General features: G+C 39.8%; 1 protein-coding gene across 1 annotated transcript in view; it reads right to left on the minus strand.

Moving 5' to 3' along the window:
- Positions 1-4,299, minus strand: part of Rab27b (RAB27B, member RAS oncogene family) — a 150,513-nt gene extending 146,214 nt beyond the window's left edge. The window contains exons 1-2 of the mRNA XM_029472236.2: positions 4,216-4,299; positions 4,009-4,085 (exon numbers count right to left, since the gene is read on the minus strand). The gene's annotated coding sequence lies outside the window, so the exon portion shown is untranslated. The remainder of the gene's footprint in view (positions 1-4,008; positions 4,086-4,215) is intronic.
- Positions 4,300-17,514: the final 13,215 nt, after the last annotated feature.

Below are 17,514 nucleotides of genomic sequence, written 5' to 3' on the forward strand. Positions count from 1 at the left end.
ACATAAATACACCTTGCTCAGTCTGTATAATGTTACATATATGTATATGTCTGGGGAGATAACCATTTGGTATTAGGTAACCAATTGATGGTTCTCAGCATTCCTTAGCTGCCTGCAGGTCTTTGTGTAGGGTTGAGGCCTCACCAGCTCTCCCTATCCATGGTTCCTGCTCAGTTCATGTCTAGGCCATCATCAGTGAATCTATGGCTGTAGCTACTGACATTCCTCAGAGATGCAGATTCACAGTGCCCCATTCTGCTGCCATTACAGTCTTTCTACCTCTCTTCCTCTATGTTCTCTGAGCCTTAGGTGCAGGAGTTGTATTGTACAGTTATCCATTTGGCTCCACAGCTCTGCATTTTGATTGGTTGTATTGTATGGAAGATTCCCAAGTAGGGTTGTCTCTTTCCAACAACTGGAGGGAATATATATTAGTTGTTTTTCTTATTGTTATAGCAAAACACTTGGCAAAGGCAGCTTAGGAAGGAGGGTCATGGCTCAGTTCATAGTTTGAAGATACAGTGCATCTTGGCGGGGAAGTCACCACTGCATGAGGCATGGGGCAGCTGGTCCATTCTATCCAGAGGCGGAGTCAGGGAGAGGTGAATGCTGATGGACAGGTTCTATTTCCTCTTTCTGTTTAGTTTAAGACCTCAGCCTGAGTGAGAATTTGATGGTGACAGCCATGTCCACATAGTTATGTGAAGCAGGAAGACAGAAGTAAAACAATATTCTAGATTATCCTGCTTATCAATAAATGCATAGTATGCATTTTAGACTTTCATTGGTTTTATATTCAAAGGCTAGATTTCATGTTTTTTAAAAGCTTTCTAGTGTGTGTACAGTTCCTCCTTCTCTTCCTCTTCTTTAGTTTTCTTCTTCATGTTCATTATCTTCTTCTCTTTGAATCTAGTTTATGAAGTAGTGTTTTCTTGTGCAACTCCCAAGGCTAAATGTGTTCCTGCAATCCTTCTGCTTGGCCTCCCAAGTATTGGAATTATAGGTGTAGGCAGGCCACCAGGCACTACTCAAACTTTCTTTTTTAAAATAAGAAATAAGCAGTTCTGGAAATGATAATACCCTAGCTCTCAAAGCTAGGTAATTGACAACTTTCTCTTTTTGTTAGACTGCAACAAAAAGAATAGCGTTGTCCTTCCCAGTACATGTAACTCTGCCAGTGTGAATGTGATGCCCTAGTATGCTCTCACGGGCTTCCCATTTGATGTTTCACTTAATAAGCAAAGAGTTTAATTGGCTTTCAAAAGGAAAGTCTCAAGTTACATGCAATTTTATCCAGTTGTGGTTTATGGAGGGCAACCACTCCTCAAAACTTCCTGTCTGAGTTGTGATTTTCATTCTGCAGGAATCCAGAAGGACAGCCCCTCCCTTCCTACAATCTCGTTGGGCATGAACACTGCCCCCTCCCATCACCAGATCCCTATTAGAAGGTGACCCTGTTTGACTTCAGTTTTCTGAGGCTAATCCTGGGCTCCACTGTTTCTAAGCAAAGTACAAGTGCTAAGCACATAAAAATGAAAGCTAAGGGCTGCAGAGATGGCTCAGTTACTAAGAGCACTCACTGACTGCTCTTTCAGAGGTCTTGAGTCAAATTCCCAGAAACCACGTGGTAGCTCACAACCATCTGTAATGGGATCCGACGCAATGGGATCTTCTTGTGTGTCTGAAGACATTGACAGTGTACTCACACATATAAAATAAATCTTTTTAAAAAGTACAAAACTTCACACAACATTTACAGACATATATACCATAGTTATGTGAACAACCAAAACATAAAATTAAAATTGGCCCTGGATTCTGAAATTAGCGAAAGGCAATTACTGTGTCTAACCTGATTTTTCTTTCTTCAGTAGTCAACAATGAAAATGATTTTCTCTGTTTAAGAAATATCATGTAGGGATATTGATATTTTCTTTTTGTATAGTTATTGCATCCTAAGGACACTGCAAATTTATAATTATAACTACTTCTAACTTCATTTAAACTAATATGTTATATTTACAAGGTAAATATTGCAGCTCAATATTTAAAACATAAAATGTATGAATTAGTGCAGTGAAACGTAGGTACCAGTCCAGCTGCTCTCTCTACTTGTCAATCACAGTTTTAGGAGAACCATAGGCACATTATCCAAGGGTTCATTACTGAACATGTTTTCATTTAGGGCATTTTAATGTTTTATATTTCAATGTGTAAGATATATTTATTGTACATTATACAATGTATAACCTGTAAATTAAATGTTTGTAGGTATGTATATATTATCAGTATACAACATATATACATTATACAATGTATAAAATACATTTCAAATACAAAACTTCTTTTCTGTTTTGTTTTTGTTTGTTTGTTTGTTTTGAGACAGGGTGTCAGGGTTCTCTAAAGTCACAGAACATATGGAATGTCTCTGTACATTAATGGAATTTATTGTAATGACTTACAGTCTGTAGCCTAACTAACCCAACAACAGGCAGCTGTGGATGGGAAATCCAAGAATCTAGTAGTTGCTCAGTCCCACGAGGCTAGTCATTTCAGTTGGTCTTCTGTAGAAGTAGGTTTCAACAGATGTGCTGGCAAGTAAGTGCAAGTGATCGAAGAAGAGTGAATCTTCCTGCTTCCAATGTCCTTATGTAGGCCTCCAGCAGAAGGTGTGGCTCAGATTAAAGGTGTGTGCCACCATGCTTGGATCTAAAACTTGTTTTTTCCCCGAGCTGACCTTGAACTCAGAATCTGCTTGCCTCGGTCTCCTGGAATTAAAGGCATGTACTACCTTGCCTGGGTCTAAGCATTCATGGCCATTACGCTCAAGATCTCCATGTCAAGGTCCAGGTCAGAAACTTATCTTCCAGCTTCAGGATCTGGATCCCAGGTGTGCCCTCCATTTCTAGATTATAGTTCACTTCAGATGTGATCAAGTTGACAACCAGGAATGGCCATCACACAGGGTTTCTCTGTGTAAAGCTGGCTGTCCTGGAACTCACTCTGTAGACCGCTTGCCTCAAACTCACAGAGATCCCCCTGCCTCTGCCTCCTGAGTGCTGGGATTAAAGGCAGGTCACCACCTCCCAGCTAATACAAGACATCTTGATCCACTAAGAGGATTTTATAAATCCCTTAATAATTGCTTTCAGTGAACTCACAACACCATGTCTTGCATTGCGTCTTGGTTATTTTCTTTCCCCAGGTATATCTTGCAACCATGAACTGATAATTAACAAACTTAATATGATAAACCTTTCTGGATGAATCTACGTATTACAATTGGCAGCACACACATATATAAATGGATTACTGGAGAACTCAACACACCTAACAATGTAACCAGGTCTTAAAGTTTCCAATGCCTGAAAACATTAAGGAGGTCTCTTCAATGGGCTTTTAATTTTTTTTATCTCAGTTTTCTTCATAAAACCATGTTCCTTTAGGTTTTCTAATAGAAAACAATTTCCTCAGCGCACATGTTGTTACATAGAAGAGATCTCAGGCTGCTAATTTATCATATGTGTCTAAGGGTGTCTCCTAACTGTGCCTTAGAGATCGATGAAGTGGGTTTCTCTGTTAATGCTGACTGTACTCTGGGACATGAGTGTCTCACCAGCGTTCTGAAAGTCCACCCTTCTGCTAAGAGCAATGAGCTGTAGACATAAAGGAATCAGGAAGAGACACCTACCCTTTACCAGAGCAGTGATTAGAAAAGAATGCTGAAAGCTTTGAAAACAGAAAGCAGAAACCGCAGCCCTGAGCAAAACCACTCCCCTCTCCAAACTCTGTGTAAACCCAGCTTCTGTAGCAAGCCTGAAGCCTACAGGAAAGGAACACTCCAAAGTGGAGTTTCAGGCCCATCACTTGTGGTTTCTGTCACCCTCTGTTGCTCCTCATGAATGAAACATGCAGATGGCACCGCACATTGGCTCCTTCAGTGAGGAGGAAAAGAAGCAAGGAACACCGCACAGCCAGTGCCTTAGAGATCTGAGACCAGGTACTTACACCTCCAAACGCTTCCAGATCACAGCCTCAGGGTGAATAGCTAGCCCATTTCTTTACAGCACTGTGGCTTGCGTCCGCTGTGGGAATTAACATAAAATAACAGAGTAAGCCGTTAGAGCCGGACAGCTGGCAGAGCATCCGATTATGTGAACACTGTAGGCACGCGGACATTGTACAAAAGCTGGGTGATAAATAGCGTGTCTATACCTTCTCCTCTGGAAAAGGGAGGCAGTGGGAGCCTTGGAGCCAGCTGCTCTCTTCTTGTGTAACAGCTAAACCGGCTCAGTCCTTCTGACAGGGTGAGAAGCGCTCCAGCAGACAGTGTCTGGGCGGTCCTAGTGCCTGCTCAGGTTAGAAAGCTAGAAGATTCCACAAGGCCGCCCTGCTGTGTCTGCCAGGGGCTTAAACCTCCTTAGTTCACTGTTGCTGTGGCTAAGCAGCAGCAACAGTGGGCATTGTTTATGGAAGGATGCAAAGTAAATAATAGTTTGCTAATGTCATACAGTCTATGCTGTTGAGAATAAACCGATTAGAGATGACCAAAGAGTGCCGATGCTAAAGGCCATCCGACAGAAAACCAGTTTGCATAGACACCGTGTTTATTGAAATGCATTTATTTCGTGTTTTTTTTTTAACCCACATTTAACTCGTAAAGGAAACAATACAGAAATTTCTTTAACCATTTGCAAATACTCCGAGGTTCTAATAACTCAAGCCTAGCCTATCTGTTTTAAAAAAATACAAAAAAAAAAAATGCAAAAGAAATAGAGACCTTTGGGAACTTATTCTTTAAAGGGGACAAAATTGTAAAACCCCTGCTTCTTCTTCCTTTATTCATTTTCTCCCATCTTTATCACCAAATGGTCTTTCCACCCACCCACGCCATTTATATTTTCTGTGACCCCGTTATCATTTAACAATACTATACCATTTGCAAAAAGAATCTATTCAGTTTACTTTGTAAAGTAACCCTTGGAAGATGACTCAACATATGGTAGGATCTCAGTAAATATCCGAGAAACTAATGAAGCAGACAATAAATGGAGGAAAGTTACTGTGCATAATATAGCTACTGAAGTTCATCTCTGAGCTGGCAAAATCCAATTTACTGTACATCTCTAAGCAGCTGCTTCCATTCAGGTACCATTCCAAGGACACCTTTGCCCCTACGGAGTTCATAATTTACTTTTATTTTATTTCATTTTTTTTAATTAGGTACTTTCTTCATTCACATCTCCAGTGCTATCCCAAAAGTCCCCCCCCCCCCCACTTCACGGCCCTGGTGTTCCCCTGCACTGAGGGATATAAAGTTTGCATGACCAATGGGCCTCTCTTTCCACTCATCAGTGGCCAACTAGGCCATCCTCAGATACATATGCAGCTAGAGACACGAGCTCAGGGGGTGGGGGGCGCACTAGTTAGTTCATATTGTTGTTCCACCCATAGGGTTGCAGATCCCCTCAGCTCCTTGGGTATTCTCTCTAGCTCCTCCATTGGGGGCCGTGTGATCCATCCAATACCTGACTGTGAGCATCCACTTCTGTGTTTGCCAGGTCCCAGCAGAGTCTCACAAGAGACAACTATATCAGGGTCCTTTCAGCAAAATCCAGCTAGTGTATGCAATGGTGTCAGCGTTTGGAGGCTGATTACGGGATGGATCCCCGGATATGGGCTAATATCCACTATCAGTGAGTACATATCATTAGACATGTTTTTATTTTCTGTGTGTGTGTGTGTGTGAGAGAGAGAGAGAGAGAGACAGACAGACAGACAGAGAGAGACAGAGACAGAGACAGAGACAGAGACAGAGACAGAGAGAGATAGAGAGGCAGAGACAGGAAGAGACAGAGACAGACAGAGAGAATGTGTGTGTGAATGTATATCACATGTGTTGCTCTGGTGTCTGCACAGACCAGAAGAGGATATCAAGTCCCTTGCACGTAGGATTCAGACATTTGAGAGCAGTTTGATATGGATGTTGGGAACCAAATCTGGGGCCTCTGCAATAGCTACTGATCCTTGTAACTTCTGACCACTCACTCTTTAGCTACATTATAATTTAAATTAGAAGATTAGCCTAGGTATGGTGACACACACTTCTAATCCCAGCATTCAGAAGGCAGAGGCAGGTGGATCTCTGTGAGTTCAAGGCCAGCCTGGTCTATGAAATGAATTCCAGAAAAGCCAGGGCTACACAGAAAAACCCTTTCTCGAACAAAACAAAACAACAACAAAAACAAATAAACAAACAAAAACAATGTATAGCATAAGTACAAAACTATACATATGTAAAATATTTCTCTTGAGATGATGGATAACATAAGTCACATATTTTGATGCTTTGGGTGCACAGCTGAACTGGAGGGTTAGGTTTCTATTTACAGTGTTTCCAGATAAGAGATTGAGTGCAGGAGCAGGTTAGTACAGATGGGACTAAAATCTGAAGTGTCAACTTCAAATCAACTTTGATATTTTTCTAACAAAAGTACATAAAATTAGTGAAATTGGAAGAGGGAAGTGGATAGGTAGGTTTGTGTGGAGAGGTGGATTTGTATTGCAGGCCTTGGATCACAGCCTAGCCTTACAAGTGCTCAGCAGGGGAGTGTCACCATCTCACAGAGCTGGTTCTGCTGGTGAAAAAAGACACAGTATCGACCTCATGTCTAAGCAGTCAGGTTGCATAGATGATGTTGAATAGCTAGGAACAAGATATATAAGGCAGTAGCACATATGCCAGAGAAGACAAGACTTCAGAGTTCAGGAACAAAAATTCAAGACAAGAATCTCACTATGAACAACTCCAGCATTTTCTCTCATGAAGATCAGAGAGCTATTAAGCCTAAGGTCATATTGAAAGGATCAGTGAGGGAGAATATAGTTTTTAATGATCTGAGGACCTGAAAATCCACCACTGGACTGATCTTAAGTCTCATGTCAAAGAGCTTTAAGTGATTGGTGGGTGGAATACATAGCATGAGGTCCTGTGGGTCATTACAGAGTCAGGTTAACTGGAGCATAATTTTGGATCAGACTTATGCTTGGTTGAGCCCAGTATATTAGGTCTTGCTTCCGTGCTACATTTCTTTGTGCTTCTTCGTAATTTAGCATATTTTGAAAAAAAAAATTAGCTACAGATAAAGGGCAGTGATGTCCCCTTAAGAGATGACTGTAAGTAGGAAGTCATGCCTGACTTGGCTAGAGGCAGGGAAGTATTTATGTAGCTAGTGAGGGGCCAATGTATCTTTTGCCAGGCATCTGTCTATAGCTACTTACTTCTGTGAGTATTATCAAGCCTTGGTAAGAATGCTGTATTATGCCAAGGCTGGGTCCTCAAGATACACAGACATGTTAACTGTGCAATAAGGACGGGTAGGGTAAGAAAAAGTAGGGTACTGAAAGACTCCTCGTCCCTCATCCATTGAAGGACTCCCCATTAGGGTGAAAGTGTAATAAGGAAATCTTAAAACTTTTAGGAAAAAAAAGGTATAATGTTCTGAAAAACAAACAAACAAGAAAACCCACACACATGAAGGAGGAAGACCCCACAAGGAATGTCGATAGGGGGCTCCAAGAGACTTCTCACTCTCCTTTTGGCATATTTGGACACACAAGTGTATTCAACAGTCTGTAGCCCAGAAGAGGACCAGGATAAGAACCAGAACCAATGCCTGCTCACACCTTGGTCTTCGGTTTACATTCTCCAAACCTTTGAGAAAGTTTACTACCAATTCTAAGCCATTCATCTCTGGGACTTTGCTATAGCCATCTAAACTAAGTATGGATTCTTCAATACTTTGGGCCTCAGAAAGCTTGAAATATGCAGGCCTTGCTCCTCTCCCCCATAGTCTGCTGAACCCTCACAGCTGTAGGATTAGCTGTTCTGAATCTCTGTGGACTCACCAGGCCCTGGATTGTCACAACACTCATGTCGTTATGATCTCCTCAGCCAATAGAGAGGGAAGCATTGGCATCACATCTCTTGGGAACAACTACCCAGAAGCCAGTGGTGGCTGTAAAGACAGACTGATATGGAGCCATATTGACTTTTAAGTTGACTGTGTGGTAAGGAACTCAGATTTCTAGAAAGCAGGCAATGGGTAACATGTGGCTTTGTTTGAATACATATGCTAGTGAACTGGGGCAGCTGATTACACTTTATAAGTGGGACTAGACTGAACTCATTAGTAGCTTTGGGCGTACTAATATGCACATTTATACAGGAGGCTTTCTGTACCCTTATAGGCTTGGATTAATACTAATTGTCTTCTAGACTTTATGTGATAATCCACTGTAAATTTTGTTTTAATGCATAGTTCAGAAATCATTGCTAATAAAAACGGAACTCTTCCATGAAAATTTAAGCACCTTTACTTTTATGAAATGAACACACTAAATTTGGGAACTTTCAAGAAACATTGTAGTTCTGAACGGTCTTTAAACGGTCTTTTAAATGGTCTTTTAAACGGTCTTTCATTTTGAATTGCTTGCATCGTGACTCTCACTTTCTTCCTCTGTATGACCTAGCAGTAAAACCTCAGCAGAGAGTTGGTTCAAGGCTAGAGGCGCTTATGCACGCATAGAGTGCATACTCTTCATTGGGAGATTAAGGAATAGTTCCATAAGTTGCAATTTTTAATATTATAAAGATAACACTCTACTTTGTGAAGGTGTGTAAAATATAAACTATGTGCTTTCTGAATTTCTATGCTGAGGGCAATTTACTTCTTAAAACAATAAGTATACTGTGTTCTTCATGGTCTAAGAAGCATGAGAACATACTTAGAGTAATAAAGTCAACCAACATAATCTATCTAACAATAAGGTGTGAGATAAATTTACATCATATTGGGAAGCCCTTTCCACCAGTCCAACTAGCTTTTATAGAGACTTGAATTCCACAATACAGTCAGAAACTCAAGCAATTTGTTCCCGATGCTGCAAGATGGTGTCATTTGTATTGAAAATGAAAATATATGGTTTTTTTCTTTTTTAAGTTACAGATTTCTTTTTAAAAGACATTCCAGAAAACTGGCATTGCCATACTGTGGACCATCTCCTACTACCTAAACCATTTTCTAACTGACTGGCTCATTTCCTCTGCAGAATTTCCTTTCTGATGTGCAGCTATTCTCAAGCTCAACATCTAACCTCCAGCATGCCTATGCTCTCCTGCACGCAGTAGCTGACTTGTATACAAGCTAGATTTCAGACCTGCAGTCTCCGAGTCTGGTCTATCATTTGTCAGATGGACTATCACTGTGACTGCAGAATTCAATGCAGTCATATTGACACTGGTAAAAAATATCAGTGCAAAAGATATTTACTGTTCCTAAGCAAAAATAAATGGAATGTCCTTTATCAATGAGATAAATTGAACATGGTGAGACATTGTTGAAAATTCAGGTAAAAAATATTCTAGATGATTAAAATAAATTTTATCAAAAATATAAGATTCTGTTTCCAGAATTCTGCAAAGGATTATAGCGTTTCTCCATTGCAAAGAACTAAAACTAGAGGCATAGACTCTTGCTTTTAGCCATGCACACTAAAAGAAAGGGCTTAGCTTTTGCAAAAACAAAACAAAACAAAACAAAACAAAAAAAACTGTCAAATAAGTAACAAGTTTCAGCAGAATTTTTTAAAGAGCTATTTTAATGTTTGAACAATAAGCAATACTTCTATGATATCCATTGATATTTTTATTAAATTACCAAGCTTACAATCCTGACCACAATCTACTTCTGTTTTATGTTTTGTTGTGAAACAGTTTGAATACCCTTTCTTGTGGACACTAAATTAGACATTTATAATGTTATAATTAGTTATTTGTGGGGAAACCCTCCCATCCATTCACAAGATCTTTGAACAGAAAACCTTGAGAAGACTTTATTTAATATTTCTACCTTATAGTGCATCTAGTGTTCATACAATTAGAAAAGGTAAACTGTCCACAATTAATCAGCCACTTTTCAAGTTTACATGGCACTGCTTGAACCTTTGAAGGGTAAAGAGTTTTACTCCATTGGTCCCCATCATTGTCACAGTATCTAAGTATGCTTATGGCTTGAAGAGTTAACTCACAGAATATCGGGATAGCGAGTGAGGCAGATGTGCATAGTGAACATATTGTGCTAGTCACGGGGTGCCAAGATCGCTGAGAACACTAACAGCTGACAATGAGGCACAAGCTCCTGGGCGGGCACATCTGCTCACTGCGTGGATGCTTGTGAGGAACTTAGCAGGCATGGAGTACTAAGCACTAGTTCACAATGGTAGAGAATAACATGCTCACAGTTAGCTGGGGGAGACAGACATTATTCAAATATTGCTACAAATTTTCAACCACAAACAGAGATAAAGGCTACAAGATAAAGGAAAATGAGTCTTGAAGCTGATTGACAATATGAGCAAATCCATATTGGTATGACAAAGAATGAGTTCCTTAAGTAGTGATATTTGAAATGACATGTAAAGATAGGAATTAATTACACACACACACACACACACACACACACACACAAAGAGAAAAATGGCAAAAAAAGCAGCTTTCTAAGCCAGGAGCTTTCAAACATGGTTTGTCATGTCTGTCTGTCTGTCTATGAATCTATGACTCTATGACTCTATGAATCTATATATCTATGTATCTATGTATGTATGTATCTATCTATCTATCTATCTATCTATCTATGTATCTTTCTATGTATCTATGTATCATCTATCTATCTATCTATCTATCTATCTATCTATCTATCTATCTATCTATCCATGTATGGACATTACTTTATATATAGTATATAAATATATATATTATATACAATATATAATTATACAATGTATATAATTATTGAATATTAGTGCTAATGCTTTGAATCTGCATGTCCAGATGCTGAGTGTCTTTGCCCCCAATTTGCTTTTGATCTATCAATAAAGATGCCAGTGGCCAATGGATGAGCAAAGGGCAGGACACTGAGAGTTGATAGGATGCAGGAACTCAGGTAAAAGAAGGGGACTGAGTAGAAGCAGGAGATAAAGCCAACCAGCCATGTGAGTTTTCAGCCCTGATTGGGCCTGGGGTAGCAGGGGGAGATTTAGGAGTGCCCAGTCATTGAGTTACCCAAGGCATTTTAAGATTAGCTGGCATGTGTGTGGGTTTTCCATTCGTGGATCTGAGATAGTTCTTGGGTGAGTGAGCTCCTACAACTCGTAGGGAGCTCAAAGTAGTGTAGCCAAAACTATATACTACATATAATAAAATATGCAATGTATACTATAATATATATACATATGTTTGTATGGGTGTTTTTACATATATATAAGTATATAATATGTTTTATATTTGTATAAATATATAAAACAAAAATATATGTATAGTATTTATGTATAAATATATGTGTGTATGGGTGTAAACACATATATGTATATCTATATATTTTACAGTGTTCAACATATGCATATATATGTGCATATGTGCATATATATACATACATATATATATGTGTGTATATATATATATGTGTGTGTATATATGTGTGTGTGTGTGTGTGTGTGTGTGACAAGTTCAGCCAATGATCCTAAGCTTTATTTTCTCATATTATATAACTCATACTAATTTTTAACATTTACTTTATTTTAACTTATATATAATTACATTATTCTAAAGTGGAAATTTCCCAACATGTCAGGTGATACAGACTCACATGGTGTTGTGCTGAAGCAAGCTCTGTGGGAGGACACTTGAAATAATATAAGTACATTTGGAAATAATATAAGTAGGACTTAGCCTAGAGTGACAGCTCTTGCATAGCTTTGCAGCACTTCATTGGTCTTGAGTCCTGAGAGAGGCAAGGCAGTGAACTCTTGGAGTTCCAGCTGGTCCTGGCCACTCCTGCTGACTTGTGCCAATTCAGCGGACGCCTGGGAGTTTCTGTTAGATCGAGCCACTGCTACTGATTCTTGGTTGTTATCGTGACAATTCTGCACTGGACTGCTGGTATCCTGACAAACAGAGATTGGAATTGCCCAAAGCACTCTTTCTAAACAAGTTCCCATCCCCTTGTCCATTTACCATCTTTTCTCCTCTACCTTTGGACAGTGAGCTCAAGGGATTGAAGCATTTGAAAACTCTTATTGAAAGTAGGTTTTAAAAAAAATCTAAGCCTCTATCACTCCATCCCCTCTTCTCCTCTGTCTAATCCCTCTCATGCCTCTTTCCCTGATTCTCTCTCAAATTCATGACCTTTTATTCTTCTGAGTCTGTATAGTATTGCGTGTATGTATATGGTTTTAGGACCAACCACTGGTTTTTGGATAAGCAGTTAGGGCTCATCCTTGGTAACAACTAATTCTTCCTCTCTCAGTAGTTATTAATTGACTACCATGCTTCATCTAGGAGTGGGACACTGAGATTTTCCCTATCGTGTTGTAATGTTAACTGGTATTGTCATTATATAGGTTTTATGTAGGCAGTCATATCGCTGCAATGTCATGAGTGTATTGTTCCAGTTGTATGCAGAAGACACAGTCATCATATCAGAATCCCCGGTCCTCCAGCTCTTAGAATCTTTCCACACCTTCTTCCATGGTGTTCACTGAGCCTTAGGTATAGAGATTTTGCTACAAGTGCATCAACTGGGGCTATAAATTTTATGGTCAGTTGTTCCTGGGCTTGCTGTAATGATCCATCTTATGCAAAAAGAAGCTTTTCTGATGAAATCTGAGAGCTGCACTTACCAGTAGGTTTAAGGTTAAGTATTTAGAATGTAGTTTAAAATTATACTAGTTTAGAGAATTGACAGCAATAAGTTCTTTTCTAAGATCTGTGACCTAACTAGCCATGGTGATTTCTCTACGTTTAGGGTACCAGACATGATTTTCCTCCTTTTGAATGGACTTTTAGTCCAATTAACTGTTGATTACCACCAAGCTATGAGGGCCACTCTTACACCTTTGGTAATATTTTGCTGCGGTGGTCATTGTTGTGGATGGATAGTGTCACAGAGTAAGACAATGGATTGTCTTTCTCCTTTGGTTTTTGCTACTTACCTAGAACCTTCATTTCCTATTAAAGTTATGCCTCAGTCAAGAAGCTTTCAGATCAGATACAGACGGAAGCCTCTGAGCTCTGGGTTAAAAGTACATGGTGGCTTCGGCCATAGGGACTTACCTTTGACCTCAGAGATGCTACTGAGTGCAACAGCAATATCCTGTACTATTTGGGGAGTCTCTTGGACTTCCAGACTACCAACTTGAAAGGGGGTTCTCATGTCTTATATAAGGGTTTTGTTAGAGAGTCTTCAGGGTGTCATTATCATCCCAAATAACATAACTATTTAAAATAAATATTGTTATTATATACATACTATTGAACTTGCTTTCCAACACCCTTAGTGTGATTTTCTCCTTCCTCTCTACTCCCGTATTGTCCTTCCTTCTCCCACTCCCACAAGCTTCCCATTTCCCGCTAATTTCAATTCTTTAATGTTGCTCATATGATATAAATAACTTATTTAATTTAAAATGATATTAAACTTCAATTTCTAGTTTCAGGATCAAAATCCCTTAAATTACATGCATGTCACATGCATGTGCACATGTAGTGAAAATCACAAAAAGTCTCTCTCATACATACACACACACACACACAGAGTCACACACATACTACCCTATGTATTATCTCACAGGAGATAGACAATGCCTCCAGAGATCTTTTATAGTATTTACCAAATATAATTCAAACAAAAACAAAAAAGTCGCTTAACTTCTCTGGGATAGTGAGGTTTACCCCTGAGGTAAGTACCACAGAATATGTAGCCAGAAAGGGTAAGAATAGATGCTCAACTCTCTAAAAACTTAAGTCTAGCTATTAACGATGTGTGGAAGGGTATCTGGGGGCTGGACATTTCATTTAATTTTGACAGGAAATATTTCATTTGGGAAGACAGGAAAAAAGTTTCTATGGAAGAGGGCCCAAGGTATCAAGTTAAAAACTCAATATAGTGGGAGAAGTTAGGAATGAACATGCAGATTTAAGGAAACAGATTCAGAGAAAGGCAAAATGGCTGAAACGATTAGTAAATCTATTAGCTTATTAACAAATTAGCCATAGGTGAAGATAGAATTAAAAATTGTATATGTACTATCCAAAATGTGCTATAGAAAATTTAGGAGTCACAAGACGTTTAAAAAATATAAAATATAAAGGGTATACCCTTTGTCTTATAAGACAAAAATGCAAAAATGCAAAAGGCATTGTCTTAGTTAGGGTTTCCAATGCTGTGAAGAGACACCATGATCAAGGCAGCTTCTATAGAGTATAACATTTCACTGGAGCTGGCTTACCGTTTTAGAGGTTCAGTCCATTATCAGAATGGCAGGAAGCATGGCAGCATACAGGCAGGCATGATGTAGGAAGAACTGCCACATGACTAGGAAGAAGGTTATAAATCCCACCCTCACAGTGACACACTTTCTTCAATAAGACCACACTTCCTAATAGTGCCACTCTCTGTGCCAAGTATATTTCAACCACCACAGAGATATAACATAAATGCCCCAAATTCAAAAGTGTAGAAATGTAACTTTTTTTAATTGGATATTTTATTTGTTTACATTTCAAATGTTATCCCTTTTCCGGTTTCCCCTCTGCAAACCCCCTATCCCGTCCTCCTTTACCCTGCTTCTATGGAGGGAGCACACACCCATCTACTCACTCCCACCTCACTGCCCTAGCAATCCTCTACACTGGGGCATCAAGCCTTCACAGGACCAAGGGCCTCCCCTCCCACTGATACCAGATAAAGCCCCTTGAGCTCCTTCAGTATTGGTGTCCCTATGCTCAATCCAATGGTGGGCTGTGAGCATCTGCATTTGTATTGGTTAGGATCTGGCAGAGCCTCTCGGGAGACAGCTGTATCAGGCTCCTGTCAGCTAGCACTTCTTCTCATCAGCAATAGTGTCTGGGTTTTGTATCTGCATGTAAGATGGATCCCCATGTGGGGCAGTCTCTGGATGGCCTTTCCTCCAGACTCTGTTCCACTCTTTGTCCCTGTATTTCCTTTAGACAGGAACAATTCTGGGTTAAAATTTTGGAGATGGGTGGGTGGCTTCATTCCTCAACTGGGGGCCATGCCTAACCTCTGGATATTGTATCAACAGGGTTTGTCTCCCGTTTGTGGGGTATTTCAGCTAATGTCATCCCTGTGGGGTCCTGGGAGGCGGCTTTCCTGATATCTGGGACTTTCTGGTTACTACCCCCAGGTCTCTATCCCCCATTGATACACAGCTCTGTTCAATTTCCTGACCCTCTGTACATCTCCTTCATCTCCTCTCATACCTGGTTCTGCCCATCTTATTCCCCTCCCCCTCCACTTTTCCTCCCAAGTCCCTCCCACCTTCTACTTCCCTTGATTATATTGTTCCCCCTTCTAAGTAGGACAGAAGCATCTACTCTTTGGTCTTCCTTCCTCTTGAGCTTCATGTGGTCTGTGAGTTGTATCGTGGGCATACTCTGCTTAATATCCACTTATCAGTGAGTACATACCATATGTGTTCTTTTGTGACTGAGTTACCTCCCTCAGGATGATATTTTCTAGATCCATCCATTTGCCTGCAAATTTCATCAAGTCATTGTTTTTAATAGCTGAGTAGTATTCCACTGTGTAAATGTACAACATTTTCTGTATCCATTCCTCTGTTGAGGGACATCTGGGTTCTTTCCAGCTTTTGGATGCTATGATCATAGTGGAACATGTATCCTTATTACATGTTGGAGCATCTTTTGGATGTATGACAAGAGTGGTACAGCTGGTTCCTCAGGTAGTACTATATCCACATTTCTGAGGAACTGCCAGACTGATTTCCAGAGTGGTTGTACCAGTTTGCAATCCACCAGCAATGGAGGAGTGTTCCTCTTTTTCCACATCCTCACCAGCATCTGCTGTCCCCTGAGTTTTTGATCTTAGCCATTCTGACAGGTGTGAGGTAGAATCTCAGGGTCATTTTGATTTGCATTTCCCTGATGACTAAAGATGTTGAACATTTTTTCAGGTGCTTCTCAGTCATTTGAGTTTCCTCAGTTGAGAATACCCTGTTTAGCTCTGTTCCCCATTTTTGAAAGGGATATTTGGTTCCCTGGAGTCTAACTTCTTGAGTTCTTTGTATATTGGATATTAGCCCTCTATCAGATGTAGGGTTGGTAAAGATTCTATATGTAGCAAAATGCTGGGTCCTGTTTATGTATCCAGTGTTAGTATCCAGCAAACTCAAGAGAAACAGAAAGTAGGATGGACTGATTCTGGAGTTATGAAAGTGTAAAGTGTAGGTATGCTCCTGCAACCCAGTAGTTGTACGGAAGAGCAGTAGTCTAGAGAAATGTGGAAGGATGCTCAGGTCAAATGCCAAGCATTTGAATAATCATTTGAAATATTCAAAATGCCAAGAAAAATAAACTAGTTAAACATTTACATGAATACTAGTATACACTCATAAAATGTAAAATCATGAACTATGCCCAAGCAAAAATGTAAATCCTGGAAATATTAATAAAAACAAAATTAAACATTTTTTTTCATTTACACACATAAGCAAGGTGATAAAAATTAGAACTGAAAATGCAAACAATTATAGCTAATCTAGACATTAATTTTGAATTGGGGTATTGAAACATGATGTACAATTTATATTAATTATGATCTAGTTATTGGCATAATGAACACTTATCCTCATATTAGTATTCTTTAAGTGCAAAATATTAGATGGGCCTTAATATAACACATAATATCTGTCTTACTAAGACACAGAAGGGATGTCATTCCTTATTCCATACAGAGGAAGAAGTACAAAGATTTTAAAATGCCAAGGTAGAACAAGAACATGGAATGCATGAGAAGTAGAAAAAAGCCACTGGAGTCATGTGAGATGCAGACAGGAGGGACACGTTGGCACATATGGCTATAAAGAGCTGGGCTAGGCAGTCTCATGTCGACCTGACACAAGCTAGAGTCATGTGAGAAAATACCCCCATGAAACTGGCCTTTAGATAAGTCAATGGTGTGCTTTCTTAATTAGTGATTTATGTGACAGGGCCCTGCCCATTGTGGACAGTGCTACCATAGGCAGTTGGTCCTGGTGCTACAAAAAGGCAGGCTGAACAAGCTACAAGGAGCAAGCCAGCAAACTTCAGTTTCTTTCTTTTTAAAAAAATAATTAATTTATATATTTATTTTATACTCCATACTTTATTCCCTGCCCACTCCTGTCCTACTGCTCCACATCCCATACCTCCTCCCCACCTTCCCGTCTCTACGTGAATTTCCCCACCACCCCCCCCCCCCACGTCACCTGATCTCTAATCTTCCTGGGGCCTGCAGTCTCTTGAGGATTAGGTGCATCATCTCTGAATGATCACAGACCTGGAAGTCTTCTACTGTATGTGTGTTGGGGGCCTCATATCAGCTGGTATATGCTGCCCATTTGGTGGTCCAGTGTTTGAGAGCTCTCTCGGGTCCA

This window comes from Mus caroli, unplaced genomic scaffold, assembly GCF_978045245.1.
Source record: "Mus caroli unplaced genomic scaffold, Mus_caroli_1 scaffold_19, whole genome shotgun sequence".
NCBI classification, from domain to species: domain Eukaryota; kingdom Metazoa; phylum Chordata; class Mammalia; order Rodentia; family Muridae; genus Mus; species Mus caroli.